Here is a 20683-nt window from a genome sequence, read left to right as displayed (position 1 = left end):
TTGAGGTCTATCCATGTTGTAGCATGCATCAGTACTTCATTCCTTTTAATGGCTGAATACTATTCCATTGCACTGCTATATCACATTGTATTTATCCATTCATTCATCTATCTGTTGGTTGTTATGAATAGTGCTGCTATGAATGTCCATGTACAAGCATCTGTTTGACTACCTGTTTTCAATTCTTTTGCGTATATACCTTGGCGTGGAATTGCTGAGTCATATGGTTATTCTATATTTAACTTTTTGAGGAATTGCCAAACTGTTCTCCATAGCAGCTGCACCATTTTACAATTTCACCAGCAATGTAAAAGGTTCCAATTTCTCCACATCCTTACCAATACTTGCTTTTTAAAAAAATGTATTTATAGCCATCCTCACGGGTATGAAGCAGTACTTCATTGTGGTTTGATGTTTCTTTTTGAGGTGATGAATATGTTCTAAATTTGACTGGTGATTGTTGCACATATCTGTGAGAATACTAAAAACCACTGAATTATACACTTTAAATGAGTGAATTGTATGGTATGTGAATTATATCCCAATGAAGTTATTGTATTTTTAAAAAGGAACTATTGATACCAGCAACAATATGGATGAATCTCACAGATTCTGAGCAAAAGAAGCCAGACTTAAGAAAGTACATACTGGGGGGCCTGGGTAGCTCAGTCGGTTAAGCGTTTGACTTCGGCTCAGGTCATGATCTCGCGGTTCCTGGATTTGAGCCCCATGTTGGGCTCTGTGCTGACAGCTCAGAGCCTGGAGTGTGCTTCAGATTCTGTGTCTTCCTCTCTCTCTGCCCCTCAGTATCCCCCCTTTCAAAAATAAGTAAACATTAAAAAAAAAAAAGTACATACTGTATGATTCCATTTACAGTTGACTCTTGAACAACACAAGTTTGAACCGTGTGGGTTCATTTATATGTGGATTCTTTTCGATAAATACAGTATAGTACTGTAAATATATTTTCTCTTCCTTATGATTTTCTTAATAAAACTTTATTTTCTCTAGCTTACTTTAAGAATACAGATATAATACATATAACATACAAAATATGGGTTAATTATTTGTTATCCGTAAGGCTTCTGATCAACAGTAGGCTATTAGTAGTTAAGTTTTTCAGGAGTCAAAAGTTACATGCCAATTTTTGACTGCCTGGAGGGGGTTGGGCAGAGTGGGTGTCCCTAACCCCCACACTGTTCAAGAGTGAACTATATATGAAGTTCTAGAATAGGCAAAAATACAGTTAAAAAAAAAAAAGAAGTGTTGCCTGAGTGCATACAGATTAATAAGAAAAGGAGCCCTGAGAACTTTCTAAGTGACAGAAAAGTTCTATATATGAGGGGAATATGGCTATATAGGTACTGGGGGTATGGGTGACATGAGTATATCCATTTGTCAAAACTGTACAATCAAGATTAGTGAATTTTAATGTTGGTAAATTTTACTTAAAAAATAGAATGGAGGAGGGGCGCCTGGGTGGCTCAGTCGGTTAAGTGTCCCACTCTGGCTTAGATCATGATCTCAGGGTTTGTGAGTTCTAGCCCCGCATGGGGCTCTCTGCTGTCAGCACAAAGACCACTTTGGATCTTCTGTCCCCACCCTCTCTCTGCCCCTTCCCTGTTCATGCCCTCTCTCTCTCTGTCAATAATAAACACTTAAAAAAATAGAATGGAAGTGGAAAGCAAAGGAGGTATAGATAAAATAAGAATGGCAGAATGTTGACAGTTATTGAAATAGGATGACAGATAAATGGGGGTTCATTATTCTGTTCTATTCTGTTTACTTCATATATATTTGGAATCCTCTCTTATCAAGTCCTTTTAAAAATCTTTCTTTCCTATTAAGAGTCTCTCAAAACATGGAAGACTGATTAATGAAACAGAAAACTGTTAATCGTATATAGTTAAAAAATCACGTTCAAGACATATATGTGACCATCTTAGCCTTGAAGGGAAAAAAAAGACAAACCAAAAGTGTACATATCTACAATGTTATAACAAGAAGGATATGTGTTTGGGGTGCCTGGGTGGCTCAGTCAGTTGTGCGTCCAACTTCGGCTCAGGTCACGACCTCATGGTTCACAAGTTCGAGCCCCACATCGGGCTCTGTACTGACAGCTCAAAGCCTGGAACCTGCTTTGGATTCTGTGTCTCCCTCTCTCTCTGCCCTTCCCCTGCTCATGCTCTGTCTCTCTCAAAAATAAATAAAAACATTTTTAAAAATTAAAAAAAAAAAAGAAGGCCAGGCATTAAAAATATGCCAGTGATCTTCTCCCTGGTAAGACAACAGGTAACACACACACACACACACACACACACACACACGCGCGCGCGTGTGTTACATACATTTTTTTCCTGCCTCAAAATCAGAACTTATGAAAAAATATATATATATTTTTTCTTTCTGTTTCTCTGTACTTTCCAAGTATTCTATTGTGAACATTTATTGTTCTTATAGTAATATAGAAATAGCTATTAGGAACCAGCTTTGGACTGAAAGAAACCTGAGTCTAAATCTGGCTCTACTATATACTAGGTTGTGTGATCTTGGGTAAAATTATTTACCTTTAAGCTCCCGGGTTTTGTTGGTTTATTTGTTTTTTACCTGCCATGTAGGTATATGAAGTAATATCTACATCATAGGGTCACTGGGAACATTAATAAGACAATGCATTGCAAAACACTTAGCACAATACCTGGCATATGGTAAGTGCTCAAGAAACACTGGCTACTTTTCATTTGTTACACAAAGATAATAATAGCACCTACCTCAGGGTTGTTGTGAGGATTATATGCGATAACTGGCACACTGGAAATACTTATTAACCGTGAGTGACAGTATTATTTGCAATAAGAAAAATTGTTTAAGAAAAGCCTCCTCTCAAAAAATTAAACATAGAGTTACCATATGACCTAGAAATTCCACTCCTAGGTATAACCCAAGAGAAATAAAAACAAATGTCTACATAAAAACTTGTACATGAATGTTCTCAGCCCCAAGGTAGAAACAACTCAAATGTCCATCAATGGATAAATGTCCATAAATGGACAAATAAAATGTGATATATCCATATAATGGAGTATCAATCAGCCATAAAAAGGAATGAACCACTGATTCATGCGACAACATGGATGAAACTTGAAAACATAATGTTATTCGAAAGAAGCCAGTCACAAAAGGCCACATATTGTATGAATCCATTTACATAAAACATTAAGAACAGCAAAATCTACAGAGAAAGAAAGATTAGTGGTTTCTTGGAACTGAGGAAGAAGATGGGAGTGACTGGGGTGGTGGTGACAGCTAAAGGGTATGGGTTTCTTTGGGGCATGATGAAAATGTTCTGGAATTAGATAGTGGTGATGGGTGCACAACTTTGTGGATATATTAAAAAGTGCAGAATTAAAAGGGTAGACTTTATGATACAAGAATTGTATCTCAACTATAAGAAGAAAAGTCCTCAAACCCTTTTCTTCTTTTCTCTGCCTCAAAATCAGAACTTACAAAAATTTAGCTCTCACCGTTTCCTTCGTCTGTCTCCTGCCTTTAACTATAATTATTTTGTGGCTTCTCTTCTTTAAAAGACTAAAAGCATCCTAAGGGCCAGCTCTTCATCTGATTCATCTACTGAACCTCCTAGGTCTCCAAGGAGTGATGTGGGTTTAGCAGGTGCCAATGAGTACTTGCTGAATGAATGACAGCGTGACTGTCTTGCATACGTACAACACTTTGTAACTATCAGAGTACTTTTGCTCATGCTTTTAACTTGAACTTCGTAACAATCCAGTGAGGAAGCTAGAAAGCTATTTTCATCCCCGTTTAACAAGGGAGAACTGAAGCACAATGCTACTGAGGAAGAAACACTGGACCGGAATCTAGGGTCTCGTGCTCCAGGCCAGGCTCTGCCTCTAAGTGTCTTAAAGACCCTGAGTGAGGCGCTTCACTCTCTCAGCCTATTTCCCCATCTGCAAAGTGAGAGGTAGACTCAGATGAGCTACAAAATCCCTCCCACTATCCTGTGATCCTAAGGACACACTGCCAGGTAGCAGTAGAGTGGAGATGGAACCCAAGTCATCTGTATTCTTTTTCCTCTGGACAGTGCCTCCCACTGTAGAGAGATGTCCCCAGCTAGAGAGACCACTGGCCCCCGCCCCCTTCCAACATTATGAATTATGCAAAGGATGTATGCAAGTTTCCTTTCACTCTATTTGCAGTGGTTTACCTACTGGAGCAATCCTATAGAAGAGAAAAACATGCACTTTCAAAGCAAAAAGGTCACTGGAAATGGCATAATAAAGTAAAGAGTTGGGTACTGGAGTCTGGCAGACCTAAAGTTCAAATCCCAGTTCTGCCAACTATCTTCTGTGTGACAACATTTCTAAATCTCAGCTTTCTAATCTGCAAAACAGGATGATAATGCCTATCTTCACAGAGTGAAGAGCCACACACATAAAATGCCTGATATCAAGCCTGGTAAAAATTAAAAAAAAAATTCTTTCAATGTTTATTCATTTTTGAGAGAGAGAGAGAGAGACAGACAGACAGAGCATGAGCAGGGGAGGGGCAGAGAGAGAGGGAGACACAGAATATGAAGCAGGCTTCAGGCTCTGAGCAGTCAGCACAGAGACTGACATGGGGCTTGAACCCATGAATCACAAGATCATGACCCGAGCTGAAGCTGGATGCCCAACCGACTGAGTCACCCAGGTGCCCCACCTGGTAAAAAATATTTAGTGAACATTCAAATCATTTCATAAGTGTTATCCAACAGATTCCTCATAAACCTATGAAGGTAGGTACTATTATTATCCTCACTTTACAGATGAAGGATCTAAGGCACAGAGAAGTTAATTTCCCTAAAGTTAGTTATTAAATGGAGAGTCAAACTAAATATTCGACCCTAAGACCAGGTCACTGGCCACTGAAAAATAGTTACTGTCTTTAATTAGATCATGTCTAAGCAGTCTTACCTAAAAGACACCATCTCTTGGCATTTAGGTTTTAACTAAGCATTTAACTTAGCATTTAGGGTTTAACTAAGGAAGCAAAATCACCTAGACTCTGACGGTCTCAGACACAAATTTCAAAAGTATATTTCAAGGTCATGGACTAAGTTGGCGCAAGGACAGCATCTGGGAAAGGTTTGGTTGGTGGAACAGGCCCATCAGCAAAATGTCTTTGGAAAAGTTCTTTGCCATCTTCGAGGATCCTGGCTCAAATGATTCTATATGGAGTTGACTAAAGCCTTCTCTGTGAAGTCCATCCTAAGAAATGCTTCACTTTGGGCGCCTAGATAAATGGGGGTTCATTATTCATTATAGGTGACTCAGTCGGTTAAGCGTCCGACTCTTGGTTTTGGCTCAGGTCATGATTTCATGGTTTGTGCGTTTGAGCCCCACATTGGGTTCTGTGCGGACAGTGCAGAGTCTGCTTGGGATTCTCTCTCTCTCCCTTTCTCTCTGCCCTTTCCCTGCTCTCCCTCTCTCTCTCTCAAAATAAATAAACTTAAAAAAAAATGCTTCACTTTGTGGGAAACTCTGGATGAAAACTCACCTCGATAGCTTCTCTGCATGAATGGGTTCTGTACTGCCATTCAAGCTTTGTGAAAAATCTTTCTTGATGTTTTCAGAACTTTGCTTTGCAGTGATTATAGCTAATTTATCTGCCTTCTCCTAGGGCCACCATTACCTTAAGATAGTGGAAGGGAACAGAAAGAGAAAAGAGAGCATATTTGGATAATGCTGTCTTCTCTCACTGTATTTATGAGCATCTGCAGTCTTGGATTTTGCCCTTAACTTGCATCTTTCCAAACTCTGCCTGATTCAAAGTATGCCTCATAGGGAAGCCTTTGAAGTTTTACCCTCTAACTTTCCTCCTAGCAGAAAGGTTAAGGAAAAGTAAGCCAATCAATGTGGAAATGCTTCCTTTCCAATTCAATTGCAGCTGTGTTACATCCAGATGTCTGACTCAAGAAGGAACCAGGTAAGCCACTGGCACCCAAACACTCAGGTCTCAACTGGTGAAGTTCCAAGACCAGAAATGCCTGATTCCCATTCTGAGAAAGGCTCCCTAAAGTTTCATGGATAAGCACAGTTTAGAGCTTTCTGAAAATAGAATCTTGGGGTTACGAACAAGGATACAATTTTGCCACCATCCTGATCCTAACACTGCCTCCGGAGAGCCCCTAGACAGCTACCTGGGTAAGGTCGGATCCTGCTCTGCCCCACTCCCCAAGGAAATGGGGTTAATACCTCCCCAGATGGCTACAGGGAGGATTAAGGGTTATTATTCTTGGCATCCAGCTCTATCACAGCTCTAGCAATTGTGACCTTGTCCATTCTAAAATAAGACATTAAATGTAAAAATGCAAACAGTGATCTCTGAATCTGACTGTATAGTGGGGTAAGGACTTTTTTTCCCTACAAGGCCTTTGACACTTCCTCCTATACTCCAATGTGTTGGCTGAATCCTTCTCTCATTCAGGCCTCAAGTTTTTAAGGTATTAGTCACTAATGCCACAAAGCCCTTGAAGGGGTTAGCAGCTATTACAAATAACACAAAGAATGAACCCCAAAATTCTCAGGCCTGAATTCACCCTAAAGAAATAAAGTGGTACCTTTTTACCCCAAACCCAAGCTCTCAAGGGCAGTCAGTGACATTTAGTGAAAAGTGTATATCATTTAGTACTCATAAACCCATCGTAAGGAAGGTACTGTCATCTCGTTTCACAGATGAGGAAACTATAGCTCAGAGAAGACACACAACTTACCCTATGTTACACAGCAAAGATGGTACAGACAAAGGTTCAAATATCAGCCCTACTACTACTAACTGCGTAACCTCTAGCACGTTTTTTTAAACCTTCTGGAGCCTCCATTTCCTCATTTGTAAAGTGGGAATAATAATAATTCCCACTTCATAGGGGATTTGAGGATTAAATGAAGTATTGTAGGAAAAGTGTCTAACAAGTGCCTGGCACACAGTATGTATGCAATATGCGTTAGTTTTTTTACAGATCACAAAAACAGGAGTTTGACTCCATTTCCATATAATAATAGGGTTTAAAATACTGAAAGACTACTCAGTCAAATTACCTAAATAAGCATGAACTCCTCTAGTATATCCTGGATAAGAAGTGGCGAAGCCTCTGCTTGAATACCTACAATGATGGGTAACTCACTCCCCCACAAGGTGGCCCATTTTGTTTTTAGAAAACAAATTCTCTCCTATCCAGCCAATATGTACCCTCTTCGAATTTCCATCCCTTGATCCTAGTGCTACACCCTGGTTTGAATTCTGAACATTTCCTTTGTTAGCTGTGTGACCTTAGACAAGTTATTTAATCTCTCTGAACTTGTATCTTCACATGTATAATAGGGAAAATGATTTCTGCCTACCAGAGCAGTGATGAGGGCTAAATTAGATAAAGTAAAAACACCACCTAGCACACAGTCCAACATACCAGGCCCTCAATAAATGTCAGTCACATTTTTGAATGTATTCTAATTGGTAAATACCTCTTAAAGTAAGTTATTCATAATTAAATGTACCACCAAGGGATTGGTTTCTGATGAAAACCGTCAGGAGTTTTGAAACGTAGGAGTTATGGGAGTCCCTCTGCAATGGCGGCCCAAAGATGCAGTGGAATCCAGAAAGGTAAGGATGAAAGAAGAAAGGAGTCAGGATCACTCAGTGACCCAAAAGAAAGATAAGTATCACCATATTACATGTTGTCTAGGATTCCCTCTCTGAGACCCAGGACTGCACACGTGGGCCACATTCCCTAACTTAAAAAGAAAAGAAGAAAATAATTAAAAAATAATTAAAAGTCACAGTTCTGGGTCTTTGTAGCAATTGGCCCCTCAAAATCCAAAGATGTTTAGCAGAGGGCTTTAAGATCTTCAGTCGTATACTTCCAGATCCTGAAGTCTACATGTGCGAAAAAAAAAACCCTAATATGATGTCCCATGAGTCACTATTGAGTTCCTTTAAGCTAGAAAATTTGTCAGCTGCATGACAACTCTAAAACCCAAAAGTGGCAAATTGCCAATGTTAATACCATCACCACAATCATTACACATATTCTCTTTCTTTCAGTAACTCCAAGGTAAAGAGTCTCGGGCAGACATATGAGTTGTTGTTCAATTATTCTTCAGAGGTGACCCAAAGCACTGCTTCTACAAATTGAGATGTGGCTTGAACATAAGTGCCCCCCAATAGGTCAAAAGAGGGAAGGATAGCAGGACCCCAGTATTAAAGCAGCAGGATCACAGACTATGGCAGAAAAGGTTGTTTCCCATTTGCCAATGAAATACAACAACCTGTAATGAAGATTCACTGTTAGTCTCAGAGTTAGCCCAAATGAGCCTTACCAGTTACTCTTTGGTCTGTGACAGAGGATCAAATTATTATACTCAACAGCCAAGATTCAATTCAATCTCTTTAAAAATATAAGAATTACAAGGAAGAATAGGCCAAAACTCAAACCAGAAATAGCCTTAAGTAGGTCCTTCACTTAGTGAAGAGACTGGCCACTCCGGAGGGACTTTAAGGTATAGAAAAGCTCTGTTCAGACCACTGAGCATATCTGTGCCCTAGGTAGAGATTTCATAATGTTTTTGAGTCAGGAGGTGTCTTCCGAATAGTTTTCTTCTCAAAACGGTTCCAGGCTCTGTTAAAAGGGAACACTTAACTGCCACCTTACTCTGATCATCTACCCCATCCTTGCAAAGAATGGGGAAGTTACAGCCACCCGATCAGGCTTCTAAACTCACAAACCTAAGAGGAAAACTTTAAAGTTGCTCTACCACTACCTCAGGAAGTTAAAGGAAGTCACCGAAAAAAAAAGGACTTTGAGGAAAACAGTCAAATTAGGCAGCCAGACTTTACTCATAAGTCCTGACACGTCTTTTCTAGAGACCCTGGTAGTACACCTGCAGAGGAGAGTCAGAGGTCACTAAGCAAATTCAACCTGGCTGGCAAGGGGGAGGGGGGGTACGACCCACTGCAGCCTTCAGTGACAAGAATCGGATCCTACTGGTTCAACCTCTCTTCTTTTCCACACTTCCTATTTCCCTTTGAGGTGGGTACTGAAGAGCCCGTTCCCAAGTAAAGGCCCTCTGTATGGGCGTTACAGTCGCCTGGTGGAAACACCTTGGCAGACTTCAGCTTGGTGCCAGGATGGGCCACTGAAGGCATCTGCAGCTGCAAGAACCCTGACCACGGACGGACACACGGGACGGACGGACGGACGGACGGACACACACACACACACACACACACACACACACAGAAAGAGAGAGCGAGAAAGAGCGAGCGCGAGAGCGAGCGAGACAGAGCGAGAGCAGGAGAGCAGGAAACTAAGAGAGCAGGTCAGGTCAACGTAGCCCTCCCAGCACTTCCACCTGCCCCCTTCTTCCTGAGACCCGCGCCAGATCAGATGTCAAACAAAAAAGTCCGCAAAAAAGTCCCGTGATGGGACGACTTCCACCTCTCCCTTGGCAGAGCCTCCCTGAGCCTCCCGCACCACCCACGTCCCGGCCAGCCCTCCATCCCCACCCCGCCCCCGGCCCACTGTGCCCTTCGCCCCAGCGAGGCCTGCCCCCTCTCGGGACACCCCGGAGCCCCGAGGCAGGCGGGCTCAGGCCCCCGGGCCGGCAGGGCTGCGGCCGGCCCAGAGCGAGCGGCCCGTGTGCCGGGGCTGCGGGAGCCGGTTCTTGCTTCGGCGCCCGGCGAGGGCAGGGGGCGGTGGCTACCCGTACCTGTCAGGCCTCTTCCCAGGACCGGCGGCGCCGCAACTTCAGGAGCCCATGTCCGTCCGGGGGGCCCGGCCCCTCTCCCGGGAAGGGGGGGCGCGGATCCCGGGGAGGGGGCTGGGGGCCCGGGCAGCTCTAGCCCCTTCCCATGCTCCCCGCCCGGCGCCTGGCCCGGGCCGGACAGCGCCTCCGCCCGCCCCTGCGCACCGCCTCACACCCGCGCTCACACACACTCACACTCCCTCGCGCGCTCTCACACACGCACTCCCCTCCCTCCTCCTCCTCTGTTTATCTCCTCCAGCTGTCTGGGGACCCAGGAGAAGCCCAGCACTGCGCCTGCGCCACGCAGTCTCCGCCCCCGCCCCGCGCCTCACAGCCGGCGGCTACGCTACGGAGAGAGCGTCCGGCGGTTTCCAGAATAGCTAGACGGGCCCCTCCCCCCTCGCGCGCCCGGTCAACGTCTGCTGCCGGCGGTGCCTACTAACCTGCTAGTGGGGGAGACCCGCACCGCCGCGACCAATCCGCTCTTGCGCTCGCCGGATCGGCAGCCAGTGGGCAGGCGGGAAAGCCGGGCTGAGCCCCGGCGCATCCTGGGAGTCGTAGTTTCTCTCCGTCGAAGAGCTCCTGCCGGGCGGGTTCACCCCGCCCAGTTGCCATTAGTTACCCTGACGCACCGCCCACCCCACATCCACGTAAAATGCTCCCTCGCGTTGCTTCTGGGGCATCTCTCACACTCACCCAAATGCTTCTCAGAGTCCGGCGCAGTCTCCTAAGAGCCTTACCGAGACTTCCTCAGATCCCCTGAATTGGGAGACTTTTCAGGCTGGGGCCCCAGTGCCCCCCCCCCCCCCCCCAAAGCCGACCTTCATCTTAACTCCTTCCTGACCTGGGTGGCTACTGAAGAGGCGCATTCCTCACTCTTGTTCCTGGGCCTCAAGGAAGAGGAGAAAAGGTAATCAGTCAGTTCTACGCAGAGTGGCTTGGAGGGGAGCCAACCACACACAACTCTGGAAACCCTCAGGCTGACAGAGACAAGGTCCATCTGAGACTAACTGGTGGAGGCACTACTGTTCCCACCTCGAAGGAAGAGGAAGTTCCAGCCTAGTGGAGTGCCAAGTCTGACAGAGGAGACACCCTCCTCTCTAAGGAAGTTGCCAAGGTGACAAGGGAGGCATCGTGCCTAACTTATGAAGGCAGAGACCGGGCCCCACCCAAGAAGCGCCTAAAGTCAGAAAAAGATATTGTCATCTCTTGAGAATGGAAACTTGTCACTCACCTGTAGGGTGCCATTTGTCAGATAAAAATAATTCACTTTTATTGAGCATTTACTATGTCACCACTGTATTGAGTATAATTTTTAGATACTCTTACTATCTGGGTTTTGCAGAAAAGAAAGCTGAGACACAAAGGTTAAAAGCTGCTTGCCCAGGGTCACATAGCTGACAAGGAACCAAATAGGGAGTCAAACCTAGATCTGTATTACACCAGAGTCTGAGCTTTTGAACACTACCTGTCCCTCCAGTGAGAACCAGGCAGTACCCACTCTCAGAAAGGAATATACATATTTAGCATTTATAGTGTTTGTCCCATGTTTATCACTCCATGACTTGCTTGTTTTTTCCTGCTTCTGCTCACATCAAGTGTATAAATTAGTCTGTGAGCTCCCAAAGGGTGATTTCTTCCCATTTGGAGGAGTTAGAACCTACTTGCAAATTCAGCTTTGTGAAATGCCTATAAATGTGGGTCATTCTTCCTGATTTCTCCCCCACAGATGTTCCACTGAATATAAAAAATCATAAACTTTAGGACTAAAAGAGAGCTTTAAGATTATCTATCTGTAGCTCTCCAGGCTCAGGCTGAAACCCTGGCTAAGGTCACTGGCTCAATTAAATTGAATAATAGCTAACATGTATTGAACATTTACCATGAGAGATAAGTTCTTATCAGCGAATTAAGCAATACTCCCACAAATCACATAGTTGGTACAGTTGGGATTAAAACCCAGATTATTTGAATCCAGAACTTCCATTTTAAACCATTGCTCTATGCTGGCAATGTCACAGAGACTCTTAGAAATACTGACAGAGGGGCACGTGGGTGGCTCAGTCAGTTTAGGCATGGGACACTTAATTTCAGCTCAGGTCATGATCTCATGGTTCATGAGATTGAGACCTGAGTCAGGTTCTGCCCTTGAAGCCCAGAGCCTGCTTGGAATTCTCTCTCCCTCTCTCTCTGCCCCTTCCCTACTCATGCACATGTGTGCATACTCTCCCTCTCTCTCTCAAAAATAAACAAAACTTAAAAAAATAAATACAGAGAAGTGTGGGTGATGTTTCTGTGATTACTAGCACAGTCTTTGTTTGACACATAGTAGACAGTCAGTAAATATTTGTTTAGCAGAATGAACTTTGTTGTTACGGAAATGGATGATAGGATGAAAAATATTAATAATAGCTGCAGCTACAATTAATTGATTATTTTCTGCCAAGAGCTCGCTTGCCCTCTCATGCACTCTCTTTCTCTTTTCTACATATATGAATATATATGCATATATGAGTATATTGCATGCCTATACATGTATATGCATATATGTATGTACAAGTGTATATATTTATCTATGTATACACACCTACATTCACACACTAACTCATTTGATTCCCACAACCACCTTATGATTTAGGTATTATTCCTACTCCCATTTTTAAAAATATGTTTATTTTGAGAGAGTGCGAGCACACACCGGGGAGGGGCAGAGCATGAACAGGGGAGGGGCAGAGAGACAGGGAGAGAGAGAATCCCAAACAGGTTCCAAGCTGTCAGCACAGAGCCCAATGCAGGACTTGATCTCACGAACCTGTGAGATCATGACCTGAGGCGAAATCAAGAGTTGGACACTTAACTGACTGAGCCACCCAGGTGCCCCCCCCTCCCATTTTTACATAGAAAAAACAGATTCAAAAAAGAAGATATTGTCATCTCTTAGAATGGAAACTTCTCATTCTCGCTTCTAGCCATAGATGTTTGAGAACTTTCTAATCAAGAGAGCTGGGCTACTTGGGGAGGTGGTAAGCTCTCTGTCTTTGATAGTATTCAAGGGTAGGATAGTTCAGGATACTGCAGAAGCAATTATTCTATTGGGTAGATATTTAAGTGATACTTCCAATATTCTCTTGTTTGGCTTTTGGAAGCAGACAAGGATTATTCAAATAAGGCTTGTGACAATGAATGTAGCTCCTTTTTCTCTCCTAGGTGCACTAGATAATGCCCCAACTGAGCAGCTCTGCAGAGGCAGTCACTGATACAACCATTTTCATTTCCTGATTGGACTCCTGGGAAAAAGTGGGTATATTCAACCTAAAATTGAAGATTCTCTTATTCTACAACCCAGACATTTTACTTCTAAGAGTTTAGAGGAAACATTACATGTGTGCACAAGGAAACACGGCAAGGAACACTACTTCTGGCCCGTTATGATAGCAGAAAAAGTAAAAAAAAAAACCTATAGGGGAATGGATGGATGAATCATGGTTTATTCATATAGCGAAGCACTACACAACCATATTTTTCTACGAAAAACACACGTTAACTATCAACACGTAAGATGTTTATCCGTGCGTCAGCTAAAATCACTGAGTACCACTGCTCTTCCTGTACTGCCTCCCACTTCCCTCACTGATACTTTGTGTCTTCATCTGTAACTAAGGCTAATAAATCCCTCACAGGATTGTGGTTTAAAACAAATGAGGAAGGGGCGCCTGGGTAGCTCAGACGGTTGAGCATCTGACTCTTGACTTCAGCGCAGGTCATATCCCAGTTCGTGAGATCGGACTCTGCGCTGACAGTTTGGAGCCTGGTTGGAATTCTCTCTCCCCTTCTCTCTCTGCCCCTCCTCTGCTTGTGCTCTCTCTCCCCAAATAAATGAACTTAAAAACAAAAAAAAAAAAACAAAAAAAAAACACTAAGGGCACTTGGTTGGCTCAGTCTGTTAAGCGTCTGACTTGGGCCCAGGTCATGATCTTGCGGTTTGTGAGTTCAAGCCCCATGTTAGGCTCTGGACTGACGGCTCAGAGCCTGGAGTCTATTTTGGATTCTGTGTGTGTGTGTGTGTGTGTGTGTGTGTGTGTGTGTGTGTCCCTCCCCCACTCACACTCTGTCTCTCTCTCTCTCTCTCTCTCTCTCAAAAATAAACATTTTAAAAAAACATTAAAAATTTTTATAAAAAATCAGGGAGATAACTTCTGATACTTAAACTCAGAAAAAAAAAAAAAACCAGATCAAATAGAATTCCAATGTTTTAATGTACATGAGGAATAGTTAACCTTGCAGGCAATAGATCAAGTTTCCTTCCCCAGGGACCGGGTTAGTGCATCAAGGCACTAAAAAGCCAAGACTCTGTTACCTGTTGGAAGAACAGGTTATTTAGCCTCTTTATGCCTCTGTAAATAGAGTATACCATATGCCGCTATCTACTTGACAAGAGTTATAAATAGAAATTAGCAGTATGTATGTGGGACACACTGAAATTATGAAATTCAAATTTTAAAACACCAGTGAATTGGAGGACTGACACTACACAACGTCAAGACTTATTATAAAGCTATAATAATCAAGTCAGTGCAGTATTGGCAAAAGCACAGACAAGTACGTTAATGGAACAGAATAGAGAACCCCAAAGGAGACCCACGCAAATATAATGAACTGATTATTGACAACGAAGCAAAGACTATTCAATGGAGAAAAGGTAGTCTTCTCAGCAAATGGTGCTGGAATAACTGGACATCCACATAACAACAACAAAAAAAATCTAGATACTGCCCTTACTTACATCTTTCACAAAAATTAACTCATATGGATAATATACCTAAATGTAAAGCACACAACTATAAAACTTCTTGAAGATAACTCAGGGGAAAATTTAGGTAACCATGAGTGGGGTGATGAGTTTTTAGATCCGTGAAAGAGAAACATGGAAACCTGGATTTTATTAAAATTAAAAACTTCTGTTCTGCAACAGACACTGTTAAGAGGATAAAAAGACAAGCTACAGAGTGTGTGGGGGAGTGTGGATTTGCAAAACACATATCAGCTAATGGACTTGTATTCAAAATATATAAAGACCTCTTAAAACTCAACAACAACAGGGGCGCCTGGGTGGCTCAGTCGGTTGAGCGTCCAACTTCGGCTTAGATCATGATCTCACAGCTCATGAGTTCGAGCCCCGCGTTGGGCTCTGTGCTGACAGCTCAGAGCCTGGAGTCTGCTTTGGATTCCGTGTCTCCCTCTCTCTCTCTGCCCCTCCCCTGCTCATGCTCTGTCTCTCTCTCTCAAAAATAAACAAACATTCCGAAAAAATTTTTAAAAAAACCTCAACAACAACAACAACAAAAACAACCCAATTAAAAAATGGACAAAGATCTGGACATCTCACCAAAGAAGATGTACAGGTAGCAAATAAGCATATGAAAAGATGTTTCAAGATGCTCAGCATCAGATGTCATTAGAGAACTGCAGCTCAAAACAACGTACCACCATACGCTTATAAGAAGGTCTAAAATCCAAAAAACTAACAATGCCAAATGCTGGCAAGGATGTGGAGCGACAGCAACTTTCATTCATTGCTGGTGGGGATGTAAAATGGTACAGCCACTTTGGAAGACAGCCTGGCAGTTTCCTATAAAGCTAAACGTAGTCTTACCATATGATCCTATGATTGCACTCCTAGGCATTCACTCAAATGAGTTGAAAAATTACATCTACACAAAAACCTGCACACACAGATTTACAGCAGGTTTATTCATAACTGCCCAAAACTGGAAGCACCCAAAATGGCCTTCAAAAAGTGAGTGGATAAATAAGCCATGGTACATCCACACAACAGAATATTAATCAATGATAAAAAGAAATTAGTGGGGCACCTGGGTGGCTCAGTTGGTTAAGCGTCTGACTCTTGATTTCAGCCCAGGTCATGATTTCACATGAGTGAGTTCTAGTCTGTGAGTTCTAGTCCCACATCGGGTTCTATGCTGACAGTGCAGAGCCTACTTGAGATTCTCTCTCTCTCTCTCTCTCTCTCTCTCTCTCCCCCCCCCCCCTCTCTGTCCCTCCCCTGCTGTGCTTTCTCTCTCTCAAAATGAATAAATAAACTTTAGGGGCACCTGGGTAGCTCAGTGGGTGTAGCGTCCTACTTCAGCTCAGGTCATGATCTTGCCATCCATGGGTTCGAGCCCTGCATTGGGCTCTGGGCTGACAGCTCAGAGCCTGGAGCCTGCTTCGGATTCTCTCTCTCTCTCAATCTCTCTCTCTCTCTCTCTCTCTCTCTCCCCCTCCCCCTCTTGTGCTCTCCTTCTCTCTCTCAAAAATAAATGAATAAACTCAGGTAGGACCAATCAGAGCTAATTCAGGGGCTTTTCCTACAATGATGGCAGGGGGGTGTCTGTTTGTTCTCGACTGGTAGCTGTGTCCAGGTCCTCTAACCCTGGAGCTGCAGTGACCAGCACTGGGTGAGAGGTTGGTCATCTGAGGATGGATCAACACGGAGAAGAGTAGAAGTGAGTTGGAGGGAGACAGAGGGAGGAAGAGGAAGAGAGAGAGCGAGCTGCCGGATCCAGCCTGAAGACAGACAAATACCCGGGGACTTTTCAGTTGCAAGAGCCAAAACATTCCCTTTTATTCTTAAGTCAGTTAATTTAATGTAGTTATTTAACAAGCACTTAATAAATGCCAGGAACTAGTCTAAGAGCTCTACAAATATTAACTAGTTTACTCTTTGTGACAACCCTATGAAGGCAGGTAATAGAGTATTTTCATTTTAAACATGAGAACACAGAGGCATGGGATAGCTAAATAACTTGGCTGGCTCTCTCTTGGGATGTTTGTCCTTAGAACCTGGCCACGATTTGACCTAACTCCAGACAGATCCCACACTTACTCCTTTGGCCGTAGTTTTCAAGTTCTCCTCGTCTACCTCCATCTTTCATTAGTACCGTAATCACAGACCCTCTATACTGTTTTGCATTTAATAGCTTCCCTTAAGTTCACTTTAAATCAATTCACTTCTTTGATCTGTCCCAAGCCATAATGTCAGTGACATCATGAGCTTGATGCCCTAGACCTATCTTTCTATGAAAAACACATGTTAACTATCAACACGTAAGATGTTTATCAACAGCTAAGATGTTTATCCATGCGTCAGCTAAAATCACTGAGTATCCCTGCTCTTCCTGTGTTGCCTCCCACTTCCCTCACTGATACTTTGTGTCTTCATCTGTTAACTAGGGCTAATAAATCCCTCACAGGATTGTGGTTTGAAACAGATGAGGAAGGGGCGCCTGGGTAGCTCAGACGGCTGAGCGTCTGACTCTTGACTTCAGTTCAGGTCATGATATCAGTTCGCGAGATCTGACTCTGCACTGACAGTTTGGCGCCTCCTTGGGATTCTCTCTCTTTCCCTCTCTCTTTGCCCCTCTTCTGCTTGCTCTCTCTCTCTTTCTCAAGATAAATAAATAAGCTTTAAAAAAAAATGAGGAAATAACTTAGGCACTGCTTTGTTGATTGTAAATCATGAAACACAGGGAGGTACGATAGCTGTTAAGATGACTAACTCCCCAAGGGCAAGGATGAGGGTTTTGGGGTTTTGACCTCTTATGTTTCATCTTTATACCAGTCTCTTCCTCTTGGCTACATGCCAGTCTTACTAAGTTGTGTTTATGTCCTCGGATGGGCTCTGTTTCTCTCATTGGAAGATTTTTGCCCAAGCATTCTCTACACTGTCACAGTCTTCCCATGGGGGCAGAGTGTGCTTTTCAAAACTGGCCACAGTGGTATTTTTTGTCCCATGGTTATTCTATGCCAGTAAGGTTTGGGGGAATTTGATTTGTGCCCATAGTAACTAGAACACCTCCTCTCTTTGCCTGGCTCACTCCTACTTGTTCAGCTCTCGGATGAAATGCCTCTTCTTCTAGAAGGTCTTCCCTGAGCAAAACTGGGGTAGGTCCCTGGTCATAATCTCCCATAGCATCTTCTACTTCCTCGTTTGTGACTCTTATTTCACCTGCCATGATTTTTTTTTTTCACTGTCGGCTTTTCCTATTCTGTGAGCCCTCTGAGGGCCGGGACCATGTCTGCCTGCAGGATTTCCAGCAGCTAGCCTGGTGCATACCTGCACACAGGGGCTCTCAGTACTTATTGAGGGAATTAATGGATATAGAACTAAATGAGACCAGTGACAGGTTGCAGCTGCGTGAGGGAGGCTGGGACAAAGTTTGAAAAGAAAGGCAAGGTAGTGTGAACAGCACCAAGCTAGGGAAGTGTGAAGAATGATAGAGGCCAGAAGAGCCTTCCTAATCTAGTTTTGAGGATCAGGAAGAATGGGCTACCCGGGAGTGAGATTTGAACCCAGGCTTCCCAGGAAGATCCACAATATGAACACACAATGTTTTAGTTGAATCACACATGCCCATCTTGTCCTGCCACAAAATTCTCCAAATCCTTGCTACTTAAAATGTGCTCTGGGACTGACCACAATGGTATCACCAAGGAGCTTGTTAGAAAAATGCAAGTTCATGGGCTCCACCCCAGACCTACTTTTTAGTTTATTTATTTATTTTTTTAGAGAGAAAGAGAGAGAGAGAGAGAGAGAGAGAGCGAGCAGGGAGGGACAGAGTGGGGGGGGGGGGCGAGGCGGAGAGAGAGAATTCCAAGCAGGCTCCATGCTGTCAGCACAGAGCCTGATGCGGGGCTTGAATCGACGAATTGTGAGATCATGACTTGAGCCAAAATCAAGAGTGGGACGCTTATCCAACTGAGCCACCCAGGTGCCCCAGATACTGTGTTTTATCTAGATAAATAAACACATCAAAGCTTAAGGCACTGTACCTTGATTGCAGAAGCTGTAATTTTTGGACTTAGTACCTTACACGCATTCAAATGTCAGCTCCATGAAGGGAGGGTTTTTACCCACCTTATTCTCTTCTGTATCCCCCAGTGCTTGCATATGATTAAAAACCCAAGCTGAGAGCTAGGAAACCTTATGCACTTAGTGTTACACTCTCCAGCGCTCTCACAGAGGATCCATAGAATACTGAAGCTGGGAGGACCTCAGTTACCAGCCAATGCTGTCTGTTCAAACTACCTGCAAAAATGGGGGGGGGGTGCTCTATATCTGTGCTGTCAAATATGATAGCAGCTACCCACAACTGTCTATTGAGAGCTTGAAACGTTGGTTAGTATGACTGAGAACTGAATTTTAGATTGTAGTTTTAATTAATTTAAATTTAGCCACACGTGACTAGGGGCTACCACATTGTCATCACAGGCCTAGACAAATCCTTTGTTCAATGGACAGGAAGACTGAGGCTTAAAAAAAATGTCAGTGACTTGAGTAAGCTCACACCGCGAGTAGATGGGCACCTCGATGTGATTTGATGAGCACCGAAGTGAAGCGCACAGAGCTTAGAAAGAGACAGGTCTAGGTCTCTGGTAGTGGTTTCAGGCCCAAGAAACTGGGCAACTCAAGTAACTTCTCTGGGCCTCACAACTCTTCTGTAAAAGGAGGCTTTTACGTTGCATTTGCTTGCTCTAAAATCCCTTCTAATTGTTCGCGTTGAAAGGTTCTAAAGGGCTCTTTTTGTGCCCTCCTTGCACAGTGCCACCTAGTGGCGCTCTATGAACCCTGCATCTCTTCCTCCATCAATTTCTTGATGGAGGATGGAAACTCTTGTGAGTTGACCACTCCCTTACTGTGAGTGATTTGGCCATCAGATCCCACTCCAGTCTACTCTCCTCACAGACTTGGGCAGCAGTTCGGTGCTGGCACTGCTAGATGTCCCAGGGCTTTTCCTGACCACCTCCTACACCCTTCAACCACAGGAACAAGCTTTGTGGCTTTGTTCTTGGTGAAGCCATACCCAACTTACATGTCAAAAGTCCCTGTGTCTGGTCCATGGCATGGCAGCCACCTCCTCTTCCAAGCCCCCGGTTTGATTTTTTCTCTCTCTCTGGACACAGCTCAACTGATGACCAAGAAAAGAGCCAAGCAGGTGGAAATCCATGCGGCCCTTAACATCAATCTGGAGACCAGTGCAAGAAAGATTCTGGAGGTTCTTATCCCCAGGATCATGTGACCTCGAACAAGTTATTTAATTTTTCTGAGCCTTAGTTTGCACAGTAGAAATAAAAAATATCTATTTCTTGGGTAGTTTTGAGAATCAGAAACAACATGTACTTAGTGCATAATAGGTGATCCATAAATGGCAGTTGGTTATAATCACAGTAATAACATACACCTTCTATTTGGTTGGGACTGATATCTGAACTCTAGGGGATGCAGAAGAGTTGTAGAAGATGTGATCCCAGGAGGCTGCCACAGCAGTTGTAAACAGCAGCCTGCCACGCGGAAGCAAGAATAGATAATTGAAGGCAGGGTATAATTAAGTGCAAAATGGTGGGTCATGGCCTGAGAGTGCTGCAGGAGCACAGAGCCAGGAAAGATAATAATCATCCTCATGTCTCATCACACTTCAGTGTTTACACTGTTCTTTAACATCTATAATTTTACTTATAACAGCTGTGAAGTGGATATTAATGTTGTCATCCCCATTTTACAGAAGGAACTGAGGCTCTGAGCAAAGAGGGGACTTGAGCTAGAGGCATCCTGACTCAGTTACATCCTTCTTTCCACTCCCCAGAAGGTTTTCTGGGTAAGTCTGGACTTGGGATGGTCTTAAAAGTTGACAGGCATCAGAGAAACAATGGAGGTTCTTCAAGCAGGGATATGGATTGGGGATTCAGGGGAAGAGAGTATGAAATTGGCCCAGATGAACACCGGGATCCCTCTGAGTGGGGAGAAAGCCCTGATTCTATACACTAAGGATTCCTAACCCAGCCTGGTGGGGCGGAAGAGGTTGGAGAGGGCTTCCCGGAGAAAG

General features: G+C 43.7%; 1 protein-coding gene and 1 long non-coding RNA gene across 5 annotated transcripts in view; one reads left to right on the top strand and one right to left on the bottom strand.

Moving 5' to 3' along the window:
- WDTC1 (WD and tetratricopeptide repeats 1) overlaps positions 1-10077 on the bottom strand; it is a 64969-nt gene extending 54892 nt beyond the window's left edge. For 3 of the 4 annotated variants that reach the window (XM_086716144.1, XM_086716147.1, XM_086716145.1), the window contains exon 1: positions 9765-10076. The gene's annotated coding sequence lies outside the window, so the exon portion shown is untranslated. Of the gene's footprint in view, positions 1-9764 lie in introns of all 4 variants that reach the window. The other variant, XM_086716146.1, reaches the window with a different exon arrangement.
- A 524-nt stretch (positions 10078-10601) lies between these two features.
- LOC147577866 (uncharacterized) lies at positions 10602-19953 on the top strand. The gene is made up of 3 exons (XR_015254564.1): positions 10602-10710; positions 13008-13097; positions 19764-19953. It is a non-coding gene; the product is annotated as an uncharacterized LOC147577866 (long non-coding RNA).
- The last annotated feature ends 730 nt before the right edge of the window (positions 19954-20683 follow it).

This window comes from Puma concolor, chromosome C1 (assembly GCF_028749965.1).
Source record: "Puma concolor isolate L17-30 chromosome C1, mPumCon1.1.hap2, whole genome shotgun sequence".
Taxonomy (NCBI): Eukaryota; Metazoa; Chordata; class Mammalia; order Carnivora; family Felidae; genus Puma; species Puma concolor.
Note: the sequence above shows the minus strand (reverse complement) of the source record. Positions and strands in the feature narration are given on the sequence as shown.